Source organism: Cucumis melo, chromosome 6 (assembly GCF_025177605.1).
Source record: "Cucumis melo cultivar AY chromosome 6, USDA_Cmelo_AY_1.0, whole genome shotgun sequence".
Taxonomy (NCBI): domain Eukaryota; kingdom Viridiplantae; phylum Streptophyta; class Magnoliopsida; order Cucurbitales; family Cucurbitaceae; genus Cucumis; species Cucumis melo.
This window is the reverse complement of record NC_066862.1, coordinates 26,144,624-26,167,743: the sequence shown is the minus strand read 5'-3', so window position 1 is coordinate 26,167,743 and position 23,120 is coordinate 26,144,624. Positions and strand designations below refer to the sequence as shown.

Sequence of the window (23,120 nt, the reverse complement as noted above, 5' to 3'; positions counted from 1 at the left end):
TATTTAAAAAAAGTTCAAATAAACCTATCTATCAACTTCAATTTTTACAATTCAAGGATCCTTTAGCTCTTCTAAAAGTTAAAGCTAAGCCAAAAGATTCCTTTGCACATAAGAAAACTATAAAACAATTGCTTTTGATTGTTATTGGTCATGGACATGCATAACTATTATTAGCTACTTTTACAACTTTTTAACGTGGATATGTTTAATAACAATAATCATAATTATTATTATTTAAGAATTACTTGTAAATTATTAAAAATCTACCCCTCACAAATAAATAAAGTGAATCTTTTGTTTACATCAAAACACACTTCTATATCATATCATATTATGCTAGAGACAATTATGTCTATTGTAACTTTAATAAAATGGTCATTTTTATCGCATTTTATTATGTTTTCGTTATGAAATATTGCGGTCAAGTAGAGAAAAGTGAACATTGACACAAATATCTCATCAAATTAAGTCTATAATAGACATGACCATTTCTAACGTGATACTACGTAAATAGTGATAGTGTGTTTTAACGTAAATAAAAGATTAGATTTCATTGTTTTGTGTGAGGATGGACCGTTAATCATTTAAACTGAAATTTACCACACTATTTTACTTCTTTTTATAATTGATTATTCTAAAAGTACAACTGTCATCAATTATTTTAAAAGCTGCAATAATTCCAAACAAAATTTGAATTTGGTTGTAATTCAAATTGTCTTATGTGGTTTGTGTTTTTTCGTGAAGGCACAACTTTAAATTTTGTTGTGGTTTTCAAAAAATCAACTTCATGAGATTGAAAAGAAATAATTTTCAAATTACCTACCTTTCGCTAATATTCTTAGGAAGAACTCTATTTAGGATTTAATCAAAAATTGAAAAATAAGATATGAGATGTAAATTAAAAATATAGAAATTATTTTAGAACCGTTTAAACTACTGAAAATTATATACAAATGAAACAAAATTTATTAATTTATTAGTGATAAACAAAGATAATAGTATCAACATCTATCAGTAATAGATGATAGCAGTTTATCGGTGTCTATCAAAATCTATTAGTGATACCTTATGTATTTATAAATAATTTAATCTATTTTACTATATTTAAAAACAAATCTTAAAAATATATGTAAAATCTACATGGGAAAGTTACTTCTTCAACCAACAAAATGTGTGGGCTTCCAGAAAAAACTTGGGTATAGCTTGCTGCAATTATTTTTAGGGTAATTATAATAGGTAGCAATTTTTAGAATAATTATTAAGTATATAACAATATTTTAAAAAAATTGCAAATATAGCAAAATCTATGGCTTCTATCGTTGATAGATTCTTATGGTTTATCAGTGATAGACCAACATTTACTATATAGTCTATCAGTGATAGACTCCTATCATTGATAGATTTTGACAGATTTTGCTATATTTGCAATTTTTTTAAAATGTTGTTATATACTTAATTATTTTGAATATAATTGCTACATTTGCAACTATCCCTTATTTTTATGTAGTTCATCAATTGCCCAAATAAATTTTTTTTGGCTACCTTAGTCAATGCTACACATAATTATTACATTTTCTTTTTAAATTTTGTGATGATATAAGTTTTGAAAACAATATTTTTATGATTTATTATGTCTAAATTTTAAAATGAAAATGTATATTAAATAAAAATAAAATTGTTTAAAAATATTGTTATAGAGGTAAGTAATTTTTAGAGACAGTTTCAAATATAGCAAAATGAATAAAAAATATTTACAAAATATAACAAAATTTTAGATTTTATCAATGATAAATACTAATAAATACTAATAGAAATCTATCAACATTTATTGTCGATAGAACCTGAAATTTTGCTATGTTTGAAAATATTTTATCAGTTTTGTAATTTACAATAATTTCTCTTATTTCTAATTAAATATATATTAGTAAAGTACTATTATAATTATATAGTATTACAAAATACAAAACATGTTCATAAATTAATTAATAATATGAAAAATTATTTTAAATGTTAAAATTTCTGAAAGTATGTAGAAATATAACGAAATATCATAATCTACCTGTGATATACACGATAAATTAAAATAGGCTACTATATGTATTTATCATACATTATGATAGACATATATAATAGTCTATCTTAATCTATTGCAGTTCATCACAGATAAACTAATACTTTGCTATATTTTGTAAATATTTTAGTTTATTTTAGTTTATTTTTTTATTTTTTAAAATTATCTAAAACAATAATAATTTATAGTTAACCTAACATTAAGTGAGTAACTACAATTAAACATGAGTTTATAAATATAGTATACCAAACACATTTTAAATAATTTGTTTAAACTATAACCAAATTTAACAGTTCGGTACCAAATACATAATTGAATACATAGAATATAACTACGTTTTTATTGAATCCTCCATGTGCTTCAAATTTTAGTTTTTAGATTCACTTTATAGAACCTTTGAATTTTATAAAAACATCAAATATAATATTGACATTTTCAGATATAATAAAATAAATTAAAATATTTACAAAATATATTAAGATTTTGATTCTATCAATAAAAAAACCGATAAACTTCTATAACTATCTATAAATATCATTGATAGAAGTATATCAATATCTATAAATATCTATTATTGATAGAATTTGAAATTTTGTTACATTTTATAAATAGTTTGTCAAATTTGTTATTTTTGATAATTTTTCAATATAATACCGCCCTCTAATAAAAAAAGAAAAAAATATTAAAAAAAAAAGTAAAGAAATTATAATAAAGTGTTACGGGGAGATTCACATGAGATGCTCTTGACCTTTGGAGTCTTGAAAGAACAATTTGTCCAAGTTTAAAGACATTTTAAATTCCCTCTTTCGATACTAAAGCATATAATATTTGCACAATATATAAAGGTACATTATTTATTAAATCTAAAAAATAGCAATATTATTTATCTTAAGCCTAGGGGGTTAGAAGCTAGACCACTTGTATTAATTTTAAATCTCAACAAATACAATTAAACTAAATTCAGTGTCATTTCTGTTTGTTTTTAGTTCTCTTAATACTTTTTGTATATGAATGCAAAACATTACTATTTGAGTTTGAATTATACAAAATATTCCTAAAATATATGTTTTTGTTTTAAATTTAGATATCATGTTTGATTTGTTTTCATCACTCTCTCACAATATCTAACATATTTTTCTAAAAAAAAAGGCAAAATATTAAAGTTATAGAGATAAACTTTAGTTGTTTATATCCATCTAAACTCTAAACTAATAATTGTATCAGTTAAAACTTTAAACTTGGGGAGTTTTATCAATTTAAACTTCTTACTAACCACACTATCTCAATTTACACTCTAATAAACCTTTATAAGTACATCAAAATTATTAAAACGTTCATTCATTATGTTTTATTTGGATATACTTAGAAAACTTAAAAGCTTAAATTAATACATTTATAAATGTTTAAAGTTTAAATTAGTACAATTATTAGTTTGAAATTTAAATTGATGCGATGTTTCAAAGGATATAAATTACTATTTGTCCTTGAAAAAAGCATACACATTTCTTTGTAACTTCTAATAAAATAAATGCCCTATACAAAGTTATAGGTTACTGAAGCTTAAACTACAATGTTTGAAAAGGTAGAATGAACACTCGAACTGGTTTTGTTTGTCTTGTATATTTTATATAATTCGTTTGGTTTTAATTTTTCTCCTAATTTTTTAAAAATTTTAGGTTTTCCTAAAGGTGGAAATGAATTGGATTGAGAGACATTCTCAACCCAACTCACATTTTCGGATTGTTTGGGTTGATAACTCGAATAACCCGAATTAAGTTTCCAACCCAACCCATATCGTAAAATATGGGTTGGGTTGTCGGATTGTAGTGTTTTTTTTTTTTTTTTCTCTAAATTCAAGTCTGTCATGTCCAATGAACATTAATCTATTTAAGTAAAAACTGTAGATCTTGATATAGTTTGAATTTTATTTTGATATAGTCCCGATTTTAGCATAGAAGTAAAAACCTTAGATCCCCAAAAGATAGTTCAAAAATTACAGGTCATGGTTCTCCAAATTCCCCACATATGCACAATACATTTTACAATAGAGATAACAAAATACTTCGACAGGGCGATAGGGGGAAAAATGTGGAGACTATTGAGAAAAAATGGAACGTAGTTGACGGTCGGTGTCGGGAGAAACGCATGAGACCTCAGTTTCGTTGGGTGTGGAATTTGGTCGTTGTTTTTTTTTTGCCGTTGGTGGATTGATAAGCAGCTTCAATGGCCTCGATTGCTTGGAGTTGTTGCTCAGTAAATGGCTAATCAAACTCCGATGCAGAGAACGACCACGACGAAAAGATGAGGAGTAGGCGGAGAGATCCATCGACGAATGACCATTGTTGCTATTGATTTGAGGAGGAAGAGAAAAGGAGAAAAGAGGAAAGCACGTGCAAGGAAGACTGGAAGAGAGAAAGCGACGCTTGGGCTTGTTTGGACTTAACCTAATTATTTATCTAAGTTTTATTAAATAAATAATGGGTTGTGTTGAACCGAATTTTCCAACCCTTCAACCTGAAACCCAACCCACCAAAAAAAAAAAAAAATTAAGTTTTTCAACCCAACCCAACCCACATTTTAACCTAACCCAATCCAACCCATATAATATGAGTTGGGTAGTCCGAATTGTCGGGTTACTCAGGTTATTCTTACACCGCTAGGTTCTTCATTTTCACAAATTTAAAAGATCATGTTTGGTAACTCTTAAAATTGAAAAACATTATTAAACATAAAGTTATAAAGGTGAGAAATGTTACTTATTAGGGTAATTATTTTAAACGACAAAATTGTTGAAAGTATTTACAAGTATAGCAAAGTTTTACTATCTATCAGTGATAGATAATGATAAATGTTTGTCCATCAGTGATAAACAATCATAGCCTATCAATAACTATTGTTATTTATCATTAATAGACAATTATGTTTTGATATATTTATAAATATTTTAGTTTATTTCATTGTATTTAAAAATAACTTTTATTCATACACTCATTTACTTTTGATTATTCTTGCCTCTGTCATTTTTTGTTTTCCTTTTAAAAAGTTCTTTCCTTATACTGAATAATTTTCTTTCCTTATCATTTACTTTTCAACACTATCATTCTAATTCTAAGCAAATACTAAAAAATAGTTCTTTGAATTTAAGTAAAATTTCAAAACATAATAATATAGAAAGAATTAAAAGAGTAGTATTAGTCTTACTTAGTACCTAAGGTTTGGAGGACAACGATTTAATTTTTATATTTTTTGAATTCGTAACAAATTACTTTATAAATATTAATAAGTAATAATTAATATCTTTATACTTTATAATTTGTAACTATCGAATAAAATTTGTGAGGTTTGTAGATTTATCGTAATTAAACGAATTATAATAAATTTTTTTTATTTATAAACCATAAAGATTAATTAAGTTAACAAATATTGAGATGGAGGTAGTTAAATTAGTGATACAAATATGTGTTGTTTAAGCCATAGGCATTATAATGTTACGTTTGTCCTTTTGCATGAGAGTGAGAGAGTAATTTAGTTGTACGTTATAGCACCTTAGCTTTGATAAACCCAAGAAAGGGTAAAATCATAAAATAAATATAAAGAGATATATTAGAAGACAGAAGAAAAGGGTAATAGAAAACAAAATAGTAGAAAAGAAATTAGGTAAAGGGAGTATTATTTATTATTATTAATTATTCCGTAGAAAAGCAATTAAAAAAGAATTAGAAAAGAAATGTATATGTATATATATAATCCACTATCAGTACCACACACGGAATTATAGATAAAGGTTTTTATATAAAGGCATGCAGAGCAAGGTATGGATGGATATGAGAGGTAGTAGTTGTTGCAAATAATAATGAAGATGGTTTACAACCTCCCTCAAAGGCTTCCAATATTCTTTACATTATTATTGGAAATGATATACATGATGTAGTGATTGTTGGGAGCCCAACAGGGAGGCTGAAAAGCTTCCTCAATGTCCACACACACAGCTGCAGGCTGATTTTCTTTATATAATTTTCTTCTTCTATATATCTTTGTGTTGCCATCCTTTCAATAAAAGTTTAAGATTTCATATTGTTTCAAAATTTTCCATAGATCGTTTCTTTAGAATTTTAAAAAAAGCAGAAGTTGATTGGCTATATATATATCTTTGTGTTACTTCTCTACGGTCTAGCTGGGTTTTTGTTTCTGTTTTCCTATTTTAACGCCTTCAAAATGTTCAAGTTGCTAATTGTATTTCATCAGGGCATGCAATTGCAATAATGCTTCTCTTGTATGTGAATTATTTAGTATATATTCTTTTTATAAAATAATTTTTCCATTAATATATATCTTTTAGTTACACATTTACCAATTTCGTTTCCTATTTAATTAACAATTTTATTATGTACCCCACCTCGATATCAATTAATATTGTTGTGGTTAACCATAACCGGAGACAATATCAATCATCATCGTTGTGGTTAGCCATAACTTGACTAATATAGGGTGGGATGTTATCAATTTCGTTATATATTACTTCGTTTACCAAAGGCTTAAATCTCCCCTAGCAAAAAAAAAAAAAAAAAAAAAAAAAAAAAAAAAAACCTTGGTTTGAACTTAGCTACATGTTCGTTCATATTTTTAAATTAACAAACCTATGGAATAATGTGACATGTGTATTTCAAACTTTTAAATCTAGATGAAATTGGTTAAGTTATTTTATGTGGTCTATTAGCTGGTGGTTCATGATGGAATATTATTTTAGTCGTAAAAATTTGCAGTTAAAATTAACACTTGTGTTGAACACTAGCTTTAAAAGGAAACCTCATCTCTTAAACAAATTTAAGGGCTTGTTCGTACTCACTTATGGAAGAATTTTTCTCCTTTAGTCTCATTTAAACACTTTTAATAAAATAAATGCTAAAAAAAAAAAAAACTCATGTCTCTTTTTCAAAAGTGTTCTTATATAGAATTTTGTTTGGTTTATTATGTACTACCAAAAGTATTTCCATTCATATTAAATTATTCTAAATGCAACTATAAAATATTATGAACTAATTAATAACTTAAAATATTGGTTGCCAGTGTTGGTTGTCTAGAATGGTTGCCACCAAAGTCCGTAGTGGTGGTTGCGGGACATGCTCATTAGTGGTGGTAATAAGAAGGTGCCCACTGGTGGTGGTCTAATCTAAAGTTTGTGGCTAGAGTAAGGTTAACGGTGCTGCCACATAAGTGTTGGCTGTTGGTGGAGGTCACCAGTCATGGTTGCTAAAAGTTTTACTGGAGTAGGTTATTAATGGTGGTTGTCGAAGGCCGCCAACGGAGGGTGGTTGTAGGTGTCACGAGCATGCTTCACTAAGGCCTTGTTTGCCTATGGCCGCATGCTCGAGCATCCTCAAACCACATTATCTTTATGTTTTGTACTTAGTTTAGTCTATTGTTTTCTTTTTGTAGTCACCAACCTAAGGTGTGACGTTTTTCATTTTTCATATGCCAGTCTATCAAAGCTAAAAAAGTCTAAAATGTACTATAAGGGAGACATAGTAGTTGAATCCCCGACCAAGCCTTGTTGTACTATTTGCAATCTAAGCTTTCTTTGCAATTGACAGTCTTTAATGCTTTCTCCAAGAGATTCTCAATGCTTTTCTTTCTCTCTCACGTTTAATAAAACCAATTTCTCTCAAAACATGAAGGGAGGCTATATCGTACCTTGAGTTTGTCTGCGACCTTTTGATTTCATATGGTTGACTTATTCACCGAGTTAGAACAAGCGCCGCACAATCGCTAGTTCCGTGTTTGAAAAGTTGCGATTGTAACAAATGGTATCAGAGCTTTGTTATCTCCTTGAGAGACACAATTATGTCGTCAATAAAAGAACTGTCAAAGTCGTAGTTTGAGCGACTGACTGAGATTGAAGAGAAATTCTTATATTTGAGAGAATTGCCTAAAGGAGTAAAATTTCTCCAGATCCAGCTAAAAGGGTTGAAAGAAAAAGTCAAAGAAATAGACATATTGAATGCTCGGGTAGACACCCATAAATGAATTGACCCCGAGGGTTGATTCAGTAGAACATAAAATCGCCCAAGTGGGTAGTTTTGAATGAGAGAGTAGCTCTTCAAGTTCTGTTGCACACATGAAGAGCGTGTCGAAGAGCTTGATTATTCCCAGAAGACCATTCTAAAGTTTTTCAGTGATATGTTAGACAACTTTAGAGCAACGATTGAGACAATTAAGGCTGAGATGGCTGAGATGAAAATTTATGTGAATTTAATGATGCGACTAGTGGGGAACCAGACCAAAAATCAAGTACATAGTGTTTCAAGCAAGTTTAAGATCCCGAAACCCAAAGCCTTCAATGGGAACCGCGACGTTAAAGAGCTTGAAAATTTCATCTTTGATATGGAACAATACTTTAAGGCTAGTGGAACTAACTCTAAAGAAACAAAGGTGACATTAGCCTCTATGCATTTGTCTGATGATGCAAAGCTCTAGTGGAGATCGAAAGTGAACGACGTTCAAAATAGTCGATGTACCATTGATAAGTGAGAATACCTTAAGAAAGAACTAAGGGTTTAGTTCTTCCCTAAAAATGATGAATTTATTGCTAGAAGAAAACTACGGGAACTTAAACACACGGGAAGAATTGGAGAGTATGTTAAATAGTTCTCCGGTGTTCTGTTGGATATTCGAGACATATTGGAAAAGGATAAAGTATTTTTCTTTGTAGAAGGACTGAAACCGTGGGCCAAGACTAAGTTATACTACTTGAAAGTTCAAGATCTTGCCTCTGCTTTTGCTGTTGCGTAGAGATTGTTTGACTACGGTGGCGACCAAGGGTTTTAAAAGAAGAATGTGACCGTACATAATCGTGAGAATAGGGTCTCCAAGCCTAATTCCCCAAGAAACTTCACGAACAATAAGAAATAGCTGCAGACCTCAAGCTTTAGTACTCCTAGAGGAGCACACCAGTCAAATTATAATCAGACAAAACCTATTTCTTATTTCTTGTGTAAAGGTCCCTATCGTGTAGCTGAATGCCCACATCGAGGCTCGTTGACAGCTTTACAAGCCTCCTTATAGTGTTCTTACGATTTCGAGGTAGAACAAAATTGGAAAGGGAAGATGAGGGGGACATCCTGCTGATAACATACAAACGCAGCGGAAACAGGATTAAAAAAAAACTCTATATGCAACTAAAAACTTTAGTAATTAACATGCTTAGGACATAATTACAAAGATTAGGGTTAAAAGAAATTCTTTACCTATGAAGCTCCCTGATGCTCCAAATCTTCTCATGATCACACACTTGGAACCACCACCAAAATTCACCCGCTATACTCAAGACTAAGAACCAGGTTGTGGTACTCATCGAATGAAGGAATTTTAGAGAGATATGGAATGGAGTTTTTGATAAAATTAGCGAAAAAATCATCCTTTTTCCGCTCGAAGAAAATGAACTATTTATAACCGAATTACATGTAATTAGTTAGGTAATTTTTCAACACTTTGTATTCCACTAACATTTAGTGGAATTACTCACCATTCCATTTAGTGGGATTTTTGTATATTCCCATTAATTTTAGTTAAGGGCAAATCGGTCATTTGACCATTTTAGTCAAAGTCAAACTTTGACTTTTTAAGTCAAAAGTCAACATTTTGACTTTTTACCATTTTGTCCATTTTGACTAATTTCGACCTCTCGAGTATGAATCCGCATTCATTTTCTTGATATTCAAATCACATTTGAACATAAAATCTTATAATCGACGATTATATCACATATATATTCGTCGATTTTTCTCTTTTTATCTAATTCGAACAATTCGAATCATTCCAACATGTTCTTCTAAGTTAATTTCGTATGAGCTAGCAGGGGAACCTAATAGACCTATAGATCATGGACTCCAACGATCCGAGATTAACTGGCTAAACTCTTTTAGACCAAGCTAATCAACATTCGTTAACTAACGAATCATTCCACTAAAGTCTCGTAGGTGCACTCTCCTCCCTATAGAATATTTCTGTCCATCTGATATAACCATAATCAGTTTGTTAATCCTTCACAGGTTGTTCGTAACCTCGATTGGGTCAAAATACCGTTTTTACCCCTAAGACTACATTTTGTTCCTTAAGTCCCACTGATCCAATATTGAACATTTGGTTTAAGGTCCAAACTATAAACCGAATCCCTCTCAGGCTAATGAGAGATTGGGGCCCCTATGTTTAAGACTTGGATTCAGCTCTTAAGGGAACAATCTATCTACTAACCCTAAAGCGGGTAGTAGTGAATTCCGTCTTGATACCCTATGCTCCCAACTATTTAGCTGATCTTATCCCTGAAATGGGAGGCTTATTAGGCCAACGCTAATGAGTTGCCTTTACCTATTCAGATCTAAGGATAATCTCGTGTGAACAGAAGTTCACAGTTAGCTCATGATTAAGATTAAGTTACCTAAGTCATCAATAAACGAGATAGTCAGTTTTCAACAGTAATCGGTGTTATTACATAAAAGTGACTATTTCATAGTTCTGTCTTATGTAAACCTTTTACATAGGATGCCCCTCTTTCATGTCTCTACATGAACGATTTAGGATTACATCGTTTGTATTATTTACAAAGTGGGCCGCATCGATAGTATTTCTGAATAAAGCGCCCAACCTTTAATCATATACTATAGACTATTTAGACTATTTACTCGAACTTAATCCATGTTTATGTCTCTACATAAAGTTCAAGTTTACTTAGAAATAGTCTTGGGATCTATGTTCATTGGATTTAAGAATATAGTTTTCAAATTTTCAATAACAACTTTATTGAAAAAAATATGATTACAAACTACAAGTTTTAGGACATTAATTCCAACACATCCCTCAAATGTGTGCGTTAAAATTCTCGTAAGCAATTCAAAATAAGACATCTCATCAAAAGAGTGCTTTTAAAAAGGGACTCATGTTTGTCGATGCGGTCGTAAACTTCAAACTCGCAAGGAGCACCAGGTAGACTTGGGTGCAACTCATAATTTCATTTTTGAAAAAGAAGTACGTCGGTTAGAGTTAAAAATCGAGAAAGACACAGATAAGATGAAAGCTGTTAACTCCGAAGCTTTTCCAATTGTTGGAGTATCGAAAAGGGTATCTCCAAAATTAGGCAAATGGAGAGGAGATGTTGATTTAGTTGTGGTTCACATGGATAACTTTGACTTAGTACTCGATATGAAAGTCTTCTTGCAACATAAAGTCATTCCCATGCCACTGGCTTAGTGTATGGTAGTAACAAGTAGTAATCCAACAACGGTCCAAGTGAAGATTAAGCAACCGAGTGGGGTGAGAATGATTTCAGCCTTGCAATTGAAAAAGAGACTCAATAGAGAACTATTATCCTTAATGGCCATCTCGTTGGTGGATGAGCAAATGGAAACTGGGTCTGCCCTAGTAGAGATCTTGAAAGTTTGGAATGAATATGTTGATATAAATGCCACATGAATTGCCAAAGTCACTACCTTCTCAACGGGGGGATTGATCACAAGATTGAGCTTGTCTTAGGAACCAAGCCCCCATCAAAGAATGGTTACCGAATGACTATGAGTTAGCTAAGCTTAGGAAGCAATTAGATGAGTTGTTGGCTGTCGGATTTATCAGACCTATGAAAGCACCTTATGGGTCCTCTATGCTATTTAAAACGAAGAAAGCTGGGACACTTCGATTGTGTATAGACTACAGAGCTTTAAACAAGATTATAGTTTAAAGTAGATATCCCCTTCTGATCATAAATGATTAGTTTGACCAATTGAATGAAGCTCATTACTTTATGAAGCTCGACCTTCGGTCAGGCTATTGCTAAGTTTGAATAGCACAAGGGACGAACTGAAAACTACTTACGTAAGAAGGTATGGGGCCTCCGAGTTCATCATAATGCCCTTTGGCTTGAAAAACACCCATACAAACTTTTACACCTTGACGAATTAGGTATTCCGCGTGAAATAAGATCAGTTTATGGTAGTTTATCTTAATGACATTGTGGTTTTCAGTTTCAGCCTTGAAAAACAGGTTCATCTTCGGTTAGTCTTTGACAAGCTTCAACAGAATTAGTTATATATTAAGAAAGAGCAATATGCTTTTACTAAACAACAATTCAATTTTCTAGGTCACGTCATCGAATGTGGAAAGATTCAAATGGATGAAGATAAGTTGTGAGTTATTAAGAAGTGGAGAGCCCCCACTTCCATGACAGAATTACGTTCCTTCCCTGGATTGATTAATTACTATCGCAGGTTTATTGAAGGATTCTCAAGAAGGACTGCACCATTGACTGAGTTGTTGAAGAAAGGTACGATTCGGAGATGGCTAGTTGAATGTCAAATTGCTTTTGTGTACTAAAGGTGACAATGATGAGGGATCCTATTTGTAGTTAAGACCAACACATCGGACTTTTCCCTTTAGGGGCGTCCTTACCTAAGCGAGTCATCCAATAGTGTCACACCCCCTCCCGGACTACCTGCTACCTTAGACCGAAAGATGGCGTGAAGCCGACGAACAACGTTATTCTGTACCTGTATCTGTCGACTCTGCTTAAAACTTTCATGTGATGAACTTGCCAATCTAGTATATAAACTATTGTACATGCCACAAAACACATCGGATCCTAGGCTAGTCAAACACAGCTAGTCAAACACATACATGAAGTGTACCTCAAAATTTACCAATTTCACGAGTAAACCTAAAGACACCTTAATCAAAATATAACCAACAAAATTTACACAACTACAGCTCCTAAAGCTTATACGAACTGTGGAGTATCTATAACATACAAGGGTGTGAATACATCACAACACAACAGACTTTATGCCCAACTCAAAACACGTACTGGCAATCGATAATGAAGCTTCCGCAGACTAAGGCAGTCTATCAGGCACCGGGAAGTCGATCTCTACCTGGAAAATGGGTAAAACATTTTGGAAAGGGTGAGCTATGAAGCTCAGTGAGTGACTCAGTTTAAAACTATGAATTTAAAGATAAGAGCACGTGAAAACTTTACACATATAAATCTGTTTATACAAGTCGTAAATGTAAATGTGTAATAGTAAGAATAGCTTCCTTAAATACTCAGCATGTTCATCATTGAAATCTAGCAAGGCATATCAAGTATATCGAAGCATTTTAACTAACATGACGAATCTACGTTTTGTAGGGTACACCTAGTACAACAACGTTTACAAGCACTACGATGTAGTGGGGCCCGCCCAGCACTCCCATCGTCTTTGTCGTAGTGGGGCCCGCCCAGCACTCACGACAGCATCGTTGTTACGGAGTACACTCAACGTCAACAACGAAATCTAATCAGTGTGCACACGGTAATCTCTAGCCTCAGGCTCAAGATCTCAGTCATGTAGTTAATGAAAATTTCATAAATCATCATAAAATATTAAAACATGCCTGCTTATAAATTTTACACAAAGCTCGAACTTTACTCAGCTCTTTCGTGGAAAATTGTAGTTCTTAAAACAAAACTTCATACTAATTCATGCTTTGCTTAAATTATTGTGGTTTAAATACTTTCCAAACATTTAATATCTACGTGCTAGCATAAATTTCTTTAAGAAATCTAGTCTCCAAATGTATACTTTAAAATAGTCATGAAATTCAAATACCTTTCATGGCTTCGTAAATAAACATTTATCGCATTCAATCATAATAACAGTTATGGAAAATATTTCAAAGTTGGTTTTGTCACTCACAGTCTTGGGCTAGATCCTTGGTCTATAAGCTCGGTTTAATTCTTCTCGGCCTGCCAACAACCCAACCGAGTATTAAAACCTTAAACATTCTGGTTTCCTAAAGATATACATAACATGTCGCACCAAAGATGACGCTCACGAAAACAAAGCTTAAGAAATAAAATCCTATTTCAACAATTCTCTAAAATTTCCAGATTTCTAACATAAACTTCAAAGAACTATAACTTTCTCAATACTTAACCAAAATGAGTGTTCTTTATATCAAACTCTTCATTTTGAGATCCTCTAAAACTTACCTGAAGACATATAAATCTGATTCCCCGTGCATAAACACATATAACCCTCAAAACAGAACCACTTCCAGAATCGCGCGCACACGACCTCTTTAACTTGTTCCTACAATTTAACCAATTTTAAGTCGTTTTTGGTTTACAATTTCTTCATGAAAGTTGTAGTAAATTGAATAAGCTTTCCAACCATACCAAATAGAAGTTCTAACTCCACCGATACACTCTGAAATACAAGAAAAACCAGAGACCTCCTGATTTCGAGTGAAAACCAACTGCCCTGTTTTCTTCATCAAAAAGCACCAAATGAAAATCCGAATTTGCTCCAACGTTCTTCATAAAGTTTGTTTAAAAATGAGTTAACTTTCAGTAAATGTAAATCTCACCTCTTAATTCCTTTTGAAGAGTTCAAACCGAATTAAAAACCAGTGATGTGCAGAATGAACTAAAATTCAGCCATTGATACACTTTGCTTGAGTTCTCCTCCTCTTCTTCAACCTAAAAATTCTAGTAAAATTTCTCTTCTTCTTCCAAACTCTCTCTTAGAAGTTCTCTGCAAATTGAAGAAGGAAAAAGAAAAAAAAAATAAAGGGAACTTGGATGTCTTCAAACTTGGCGGTGAAGGGAAGAGAAGAAGAAGAAGAAAAGAGAAAATGAAATTTTCTTCTCCTTTTCTTCTTTTTGTCCTTTCTTTTCTTTCTTTTCTTTAATTAATTTAATAAAACTATTTAATATATAAATATATATATTTATATTTACACTTAATTTCCATTTTTTTCTTTTTTTTTCCACATTTAAAGAAATTAAACCAAGAAAATATCGGGTTTACAACTTACCTTCCCTTTAGAAAATTTCGTCCTCGAAATTTAGAATGTCCTTAACTGAAAAGTATCGGATAGCTCTTCTTCATCTGATATTCTGGTTCCCAAGTTGCCTCCTCCGCTCCATGATGTCTCCACAAAACTTTTATGAGTGGAATCGTTTTGTTTCTCAAAACTTGTTCCTTTCTGTCGAGAATCTGAACTGGTTCTTCAACATAACTCAAATCTTCTTTTAATTCAACTGGTTGATCTTGCAACACATGCGATGGATCTGGTATATATTTTCTTAACATGGATACATGGAAAACATCATGTATTCGTGCAAGTTCTATTGGCAACTCAAGTCTATACGCTGCTGGTCCCACTCGTTCCGTTATCTGATATGGCCCAATATATCTAGGATTTAACTTACCTTTTCTTCCGAAATGAATAACACCTCGCCATGGAGATAATTTCAAGAAAACTTGATCTCCAACTTGGAATTCTAGGTTTCTTCGTCGCTTATCCGCATAACTTTTCTGTCGATCTTGGGCTTTCCTAAGATTTTCTCTGATCAACTTAATATTGTTTGTCGTAATCTGAACCAACTCAGGACCTACTAACTTCCGCTCTCCCACTTCATTCCAGCACACAGGAGTTCTGCATGGTCTCCCGTATAAGGCTTCATATGGTGCCATACCGATACTAGACTGATAGTTATTATTATAAGCAAACTCCATAAGTGGCAAGTGGGTATCCCAACTTCCTTTAAGTTGTAGGACACATGCTCTCAACATGTCCTCTAAAGTTTGGATGGTCCTCTCGGACTGACCATCTGTTTGGGGATGAAATGATGTACTAAACTTTAGCCCTGTTCCCATTGCTTTCTGTAAACTAGGCCAAAATTTAGAAGTAAACCTCGGATCCCTATCTGAAACTATGGACACTGGTACTCCATACTGACTCACAATCTTATCAACATATAATCTCGCTAGCTGGTCTAACGTAGATGTCATTTTAATCGGTATAAATCGTGTCGTCTTGGTGAGTCTGTCTACTATTACCCATATACCATCATGTCCACTGGATGTACGAGGTAATCCAAATAGAAAATCCATAGTAATATGCTCCCATTTCCACTCTGGCACTGGCAAAGGATTAAGAAATCCTCCTGGCCTCTGTCTTACTGGTTTAACCTGTTGACAAATCAAACATCTATCAACATATTCAGCTATCTCTTGCTTCATTCCAGACCACCAATAAGTCTTCTTTAAAGTTCTGTACATCTTGGTGCTACCTGGATGCATAGCGTAAGCTGAACTGTGAGCTTCTTCTAGAATAGCATTCTTAAGCTCACTGATATTCGGAACACATAATCTTCCTTGTTTAACAATGGCTCCATCTGTTCTCAGCTCAAACTCCACCTCTAAGCCTTTCTTGGATTTCTCAAACTTCTTCTGTAAATTACTGTCTTCTTACAATCTCAGTTACTAGAGAAGACCGAACCTGAAATTGAGCTAAGAGACTTCCTGAATCCTCTGTAGTTACAATCTCAGTCATTCAGAAGGATTCTTTTGCTCAAGCTTTTTTTGCTCTACCAAAATCGGTGTAACAATATAGTTTTAGGTTGAAGAAGACTTGTTATTGACAAGAGTAAACCGATTGTATGTTCCTAGAGCAGATGATGTAAGGAAAAAGTTATTGCACGGGTGTCATGACACGTTTTATGTCACCACATACCCGAGACAACGCGGAGCGACCGACGTCCTTAAAAAGGATTCATTTTGAAAACAAAAAAGGGAGTTGTGACCAATCTTTTTTACGGTGTGATTGGACACCAAAATAAAGTAAATAATTTTAAATAAAATAAAAAAATGGTTTGAAAAAAATTAGTGTTGAGTTCAGGAGTCATTTGTATACGAGAAAGGTGTTAGAAAAAGCCTTTCTTGATAGTCGTTTTCCAAAGTGTCGTTAAATAGCTTTTCTTGACAGTGGCTTCAATGATGCGAAAATTGTGTCGTTGAAAGTCTTTATGACGCAAAATTTGCGTCGTTAAAGCCCAGATTTGTAGTAGTGTCATTATTTGATATCTTCTTTTCCTAGATTATGCACGTGACTATCTCTCAAAACCAACTTTCCTAAGATATCCTTTAATTGATGGGTATATCCACTCCATCCATCTCATATATAACTCTAAGTCATCTATTGTATAAGAATATGAATATTGATGAAAAAGGTTTTTAATTAAAGAGTCTTTAAATGACAACTTGATACTCTTCAAAAGATGTTCTACACAAACACAATATTCTACCGATGGAAACACATCTAAAACACCCTTCTGAATACTTAATTAGAAATATTAACCAATCCTCTCGATCTTCAAAAGAAAGTTTTAATTGTTCAAAAAACCATTTCCAAGAAGCATTATTCTCTGAATCTACTATACTAAATGTAAGAGGGAAAATTTTACTATTACCATTCATGGTTGTTGCAGTTAACAATGTTCCACCATGCTAACACTTAAAATGTCCCACCAACTGATATAATTGGTATACAATATCTCCGACCATTAATTGATGATGCAATAGTCATGAAACAATATTTAAAATGACCATTTGGATCTACTTCGTATGCATCAAATGGACCTACAAAAAAGGAACAAAATAAAACAATCAATTTAATAGATGCATTAAATACTAAAACATATAGTCAAAATTGCATACATCATACAATAGATATGCTTCAAAATAGGTATATCAGTCAACTGATATACAACTAGCTCGTATACCAACTATATAAGTAAAATAGTGAATGAAAAAAATATCAATAATATAAACACAAATAAATTGAGCAATATACTAAATTAAGTGGTTATAAAACAAACCTGAACTTATTTCTTTTAGTTTTGAAAAGAACCTCGAAATCAAAGCATAAGAATCATCGACATCTGTTTTCAACAATTTCATAACAGATTCTTTTGCTCTCCAAGCTTTATAATAACTAACAGATCAAACTCCATAATTCATACGCTTATGGTGGATGATATCTTTTGGTGTTGAAGAAGAATAACTATACCTCAAATAATCAACCCTACATTGACTAACAAATTTTGAAGATGCTTGTTTATGAAAAGAATGAACAATCATTAAGCAACTATGATGAATAACATATTTTCAAATCATCCATAATTAGCTTCTTTTATAATGCAATTCTCTAATTGTCATGCCTTGCCCCAAATGATGCTCCATGCAACTAGATGAGGATATGTCGCCAAGACATCTATCGTGTATCTCTCCATGAGATGACGCGCTGAACGCCTAGTAAGCGGAACAACTTCGTCCCTGGTCTCTTTTCACAAAGCTCTTCCATTTAGCCTTAGAGACCTCCGCAACTCTCTGCAGCGAAAAACAACTCTTCAACAGAACACCTACAGAGTTCATACATTACAAAATACAACCCTTAAACTTTACTTTGCATAAAATAAAACCAAGTCTGATCTTCACACCGTCCCTCTTCTTCTCACCAACGTGCTTCTCTTCACGCCAAGGTGCTCACAAGTATAAGACTTCAATCCCGATCCTTTTTCCTTTTTTTCATCTACAATCCATCTCAAGGACATCCTTCGGGGTCTCCTTTCCTTTCTTCGTCACTAAACACTGCTCTTTGTGGCGAGTACCTAGAGGTGTAAAGGTGTCACTTCATCCTTTGCCTCGGTGCTCAACCACCTCTCTTAGCAGACCGCGTTAAGGCTATCCCTTCCTTGACTCAGCTCTTTAGCTTCTCGGGTTAGGCCTCACCAATTTGGGTAATCCACTCGCCTGTCTTCAGAGAGTCGAGCCATGCATGCTAAGGAGAAATCCGCTTACCAACTGGCTCCTTAGATGTATGACGAGATGTCATGGCTAACATGCCATGTAAGAGTAAAGAGTAACTCTGCCTTCTTTCTTTAACTAGGCAACAACGCTTGAGAACCATCCTTCACTTGGCTTCAATGCCTGACAACCTAGGGAGGGGAAAACTTAAAACATAAGTCAAATGAATTTAGTGAGTGATGAGTTTTAGAAATACGTTTTTAGGGAAAACACACATAATCAACAAGATTAAACCACATCAGATAAATCTCATCGCATCAAACCACAAATAGATTGATCAGCAAACAAGTGTGACAAATACCCCGTGCATAAACAATTTCATCATTGAGACTTAGGATTCTCCCCTCGCTTAAACCTAGGATTCACATTTAACTAGCGTCATGTGACTTACTAGGGATTTCCACCAGTGTATTGCATTTGATCTCATTTCTTCACACTACAAACCATCATGGAAAATAGAAGGGTTAACCTCCCGACTTACTTCCCTTACATACTACACAACAATAACAATATCATATAATAAACATCAATAACATAGTACTTTCAAATGATCAACAATACCATGTATCTTTCCCATAACAGGCTTACAACATTAACTAATTAGGACATTTAACCATAAATAACAACTTAGAGGACATTTAACCATAAATAACAACTTAGAAATCACATTGAAATCTTATTTCATCATTCATAAATATTTATTCATTTATAAGGATCGCTCACAAAAATACATAGCCTTAATCCCTTCGTTCTCTACTTTTGGATTCCTCTTCTCACCTGGCAGTTCTCTCAACCGACAGTTCAACATTAGGGACTTCCCCTTGACATCTTTGTTTGAGAATTCCAACACTTTTGAACAACCTTTCCTTTTATCCTTTGGTCCTATTTACACTTTAACGCTTTACACGTGTCACCTTACTACTTTGCCGCACCATGCAACCAACCCAAACTCGACACGTAGGCTAATCATCAATGGCGATTGGACATTACCTCAAGACACATACCTTATCTCCTTGGAAAGCCAAAATCTTTAATCGTCTGACCATCTTATCTTCTCGTGAAGTAACAGACATTTACTTCTATCAGGAGTTGTCAAGTCATCATGACAAGACACTTACTTCCTCGCTTCACTCTCTTAGCATAGGTACTTCTTCTCATATTACTATGCTAAATGCCTAACTCTTGGCGTTCAACGCATGCTTTTTCCTCGTCAGCTTATTCTTATCGCGTCGTTAGCTTGCCTTCTCGTGATAGAACTTAGACTTAAGCATCTCTTTTTGCACTGCCTTTCACTTTTCTCATCCTTTCCGCAGAATGTCATACTTATCCAGGATGACTTCCCAGCAAGGATTTTTTTTGAAGAACTTCCTTTCTCCAGATCAGGGTCTCGCACTAATAAATAAAAGACAACCATTTTCATTACATCCCAACTCAATAGATCTTGAATTAGATCTCAATGTTCTTAAACTCAAAATTAGTCTTTACTACAAAAAAAATATTTTCCTTAAAAGCCAACTCATCCTTAATATTGGTAATATCAACATCTTTAAAAATTGCGAATTCACCTCCTAAATCTGCCTCAACGATGGAAGAAGAAGATGAACCAATTGAAACATCCAAAACATTATCATAGAATGATCAACTAAAGGATATTGGGTAGGTTGATCCTTAACCAATGTCAAGAACCAAGTCACATATCTTCAACAATCTTAAGAACATGTTGAACACCATTACTACCTGTAGGAGACAAAACTGAAAGTTCAATACATGACTAAACTTGAATTTCAGTATGTATCAAGTTCACAAAAAGAATGAAACGATGATATCACTCCATCAACCAAAACGCAATTTATTTTTTCATCCATATAGCATTATTGCTCATCCCATTGACAATTATGAAAAATAATTATTGCAAGCTGAACCATAAACACATATAGTAAGTGTAGTGGTCAATGAATACATATAATAAAAGTACATTATAACACTGATATACAAAACTGATACAAATTAAAACCAAAACATAACCAAACACAAATAAATAAAACAAAACTCTCTTACCAATTTTGATAAAAGAGGTGAGAAATAAATAAAAGAACAAATAAAATGTGGAAGAATAAATCGTAAACTTAATTTCAATAAATAATAAATATGAACGATGCACAAAAGGAGAAGAAGAAAAGGATGATGATCAATTTTGGACAACAATTAGAGAAATATATACATAAGTATAAGAAAGAATGATTAGGGCTTTAAAAAAGGGAGAAGAAATACTGTAGAAACAAAATGTTTTTTCTGCAAGAGAAAGAATGAAGGAGGAGAAAAGGAGAAGAAGATAAGGAGAAGACGATAAAAAGAGAAGCAGGTGAAAAGTAGAAAACTAAAAGAAAGAAACTGAAGAGAGAAGAGAAGAACGTTGGAGAAGAGGAGAAGAAGACGATGAAAAGATGAGAAAAGAAAAGTAGGCGAAACGGAGAAACCTAAAATGAAAACGTTGCTAATTTGCAAAAATGAAAAGTTGGTGTTATTATTGCTAAAACATATTCTCATAGTGCCACTTAATAATATTTTGCTTTTATTTAATTATTTTCCAAAAATATCAAAATATAAACTTTAAAAAATAGTAAATATTGGTTTTTTTTTATAAAAAAAATCATTTTATTATATTCAGTTTAATTTATCTAAAATATCAAAAGAATTTTTTCCATGAATCGAAAAGTTTTGATTATTTTAGAAAGCAACATATTTCTTTACTAAATTTCAAACTAGTAGCAAAATTTTTATTTTCCCCCATTTTTACAAACTAGGATTATGTGTCATTGCTTGTTTGTTCGTTAGGTGATATGCAAAATTCATTCGTAGATGTATCATGTGAGGTTTTAATAGTTCGACTGAGCTGGCGTCTAGGTTAGGGTTATGCGATAAAAGGTGCAAGTCCTACCTAACCGTGGCTAACTTCATCATGATTAACGTTTAGTGCAAATTTTCCTCTTTCTCAGCCAAGTGCAAGCGGAGAAAGAGGTTTCTTAGTAAGTCCAAGGTCGAACACAGGGAATTTCTATCAAACTTAGTGACTTCTCCTAATTCCAGACAATATAAATCTATACAATATGAAAGTAAAAGTATACTAATCCTAATATTTATGCCAAGGATTCTATAGAAGGTGGAATGAAATGATCATGAAGTGTGAACGAATTTGCATTAAGAAAGAAGAAGGAAGTGATCTCCGCATTGTAGGCGATTTAAGCCATGTGATATGCCTCTTGATGTGATATAGATCGTTTAGCTATCTTTTAATTAAGGGGTGCCAATCTTGATGCCTAAAAACACATTGTTCTCTTTTTGAGACATAAATGATAAAGATAAGTCAAGCGATATATCTAGGTTTCTTTACTTATAAACATTACATTTCCCTCTCTATATAAGGCAAGCAACTGTTGCATAATATTAGATTTGAACCCAAAGTTGGTTATATGCATAAATAATTCTATGTGATAAGTCATTGGTTATGATCATTGTATGCGAAGTACTCACTATGTATCTCTTTATCGCATAAGAGCTAAGTCCTCTTTGAGTAGAAGTTTTCTTATTCCTTACCCAAGTATAAGCAAAACAATATGTTTATCTGAATGATCGAGAGTTGAACACAGGGAATTGATATCAAAGATTAGTTTTAGGATTCACTTATCATTTAGGTGATATAAAATAATAAAGAATAATTAATGAATAAATGTAATCAGAAATAAAGATGCGAGCTAACTTGTATTAAGAATGGGTGAAGGAATGTCTATGTATTACTAGGCGATTAGGCCATGAAGGTCTTGATGCGATATAACTTTCATAACAAGTCTATGATTAAGGCGAGCTCTTCTCGGAGTCTTTAAACACCACACTTGTCCTCCAGTTGGGGTACAAATGATGGAAGTTATCTCGCCAAGGTGGAGTTTGTCTCCAAACTCCTCCTTGCACAAATTAACCATATCCATGCTACTTGCCCTCTCGTGTAGTTGTCGATATACACTGGCCAAGTGATGAAAATATCTTAACTAACGCAATAAGAGTTATAAACAAAACAACTTATCAAGAATCTCTCATAAATCCTAAACTAAAAATAATACATTAACAGAGGAAAAGTAAAGAGATTAATGAACTGAAGAGATATAAACATGCAATATATATTTAAAAGAATATAGGCCTTCGGCCATTGTACAATATGAACAACATATATTACAAAGAATACAAAAATGGGGAGAAAAGAGAATGGAAAGTGATTACAAGTTAGGAAAAAAGGGAAATGGACTTCCTTTCCTTCAAACTCTAAGCTCTCACTCACAACATGATCGAAGAGAAGAAGAAATCTCTTTACAGACGATGGA

At 32.8% G+C, this 23,120-nt stretch overlaps 1 long non-coding RNA gene and 1 other non-coding gene across 2 annotated transcripts; both read left to right on the top strand.

The window, feature by feature from the left end:
• The first annotated feature begins 5,845 nt into the window (after nucleotides 1-5,845).
• Nucleotides 5,846-7,681, top strand: LOC107991841 (uncharacterized). Its single transcript, XR_001764115.2, has 2 exons — nucleotides 5,846-5,883; nucleotides 7,139-7,681. It is a non-coding gene; the product is annotated as an uncharacterized LOC107991841 (long non-coding RNA).
• Nucleotides 5,931-6,039, top strand: MIR477A (microRNA MIR477a). Its single transcript, NR_120707.1, has one exon. It is a non-coding gene; the product is annotated as a microRNA MIR477a (primary transcript).
• Nucleotides 7,682-23,120: the final 15,439 nt, after the last annotated feature.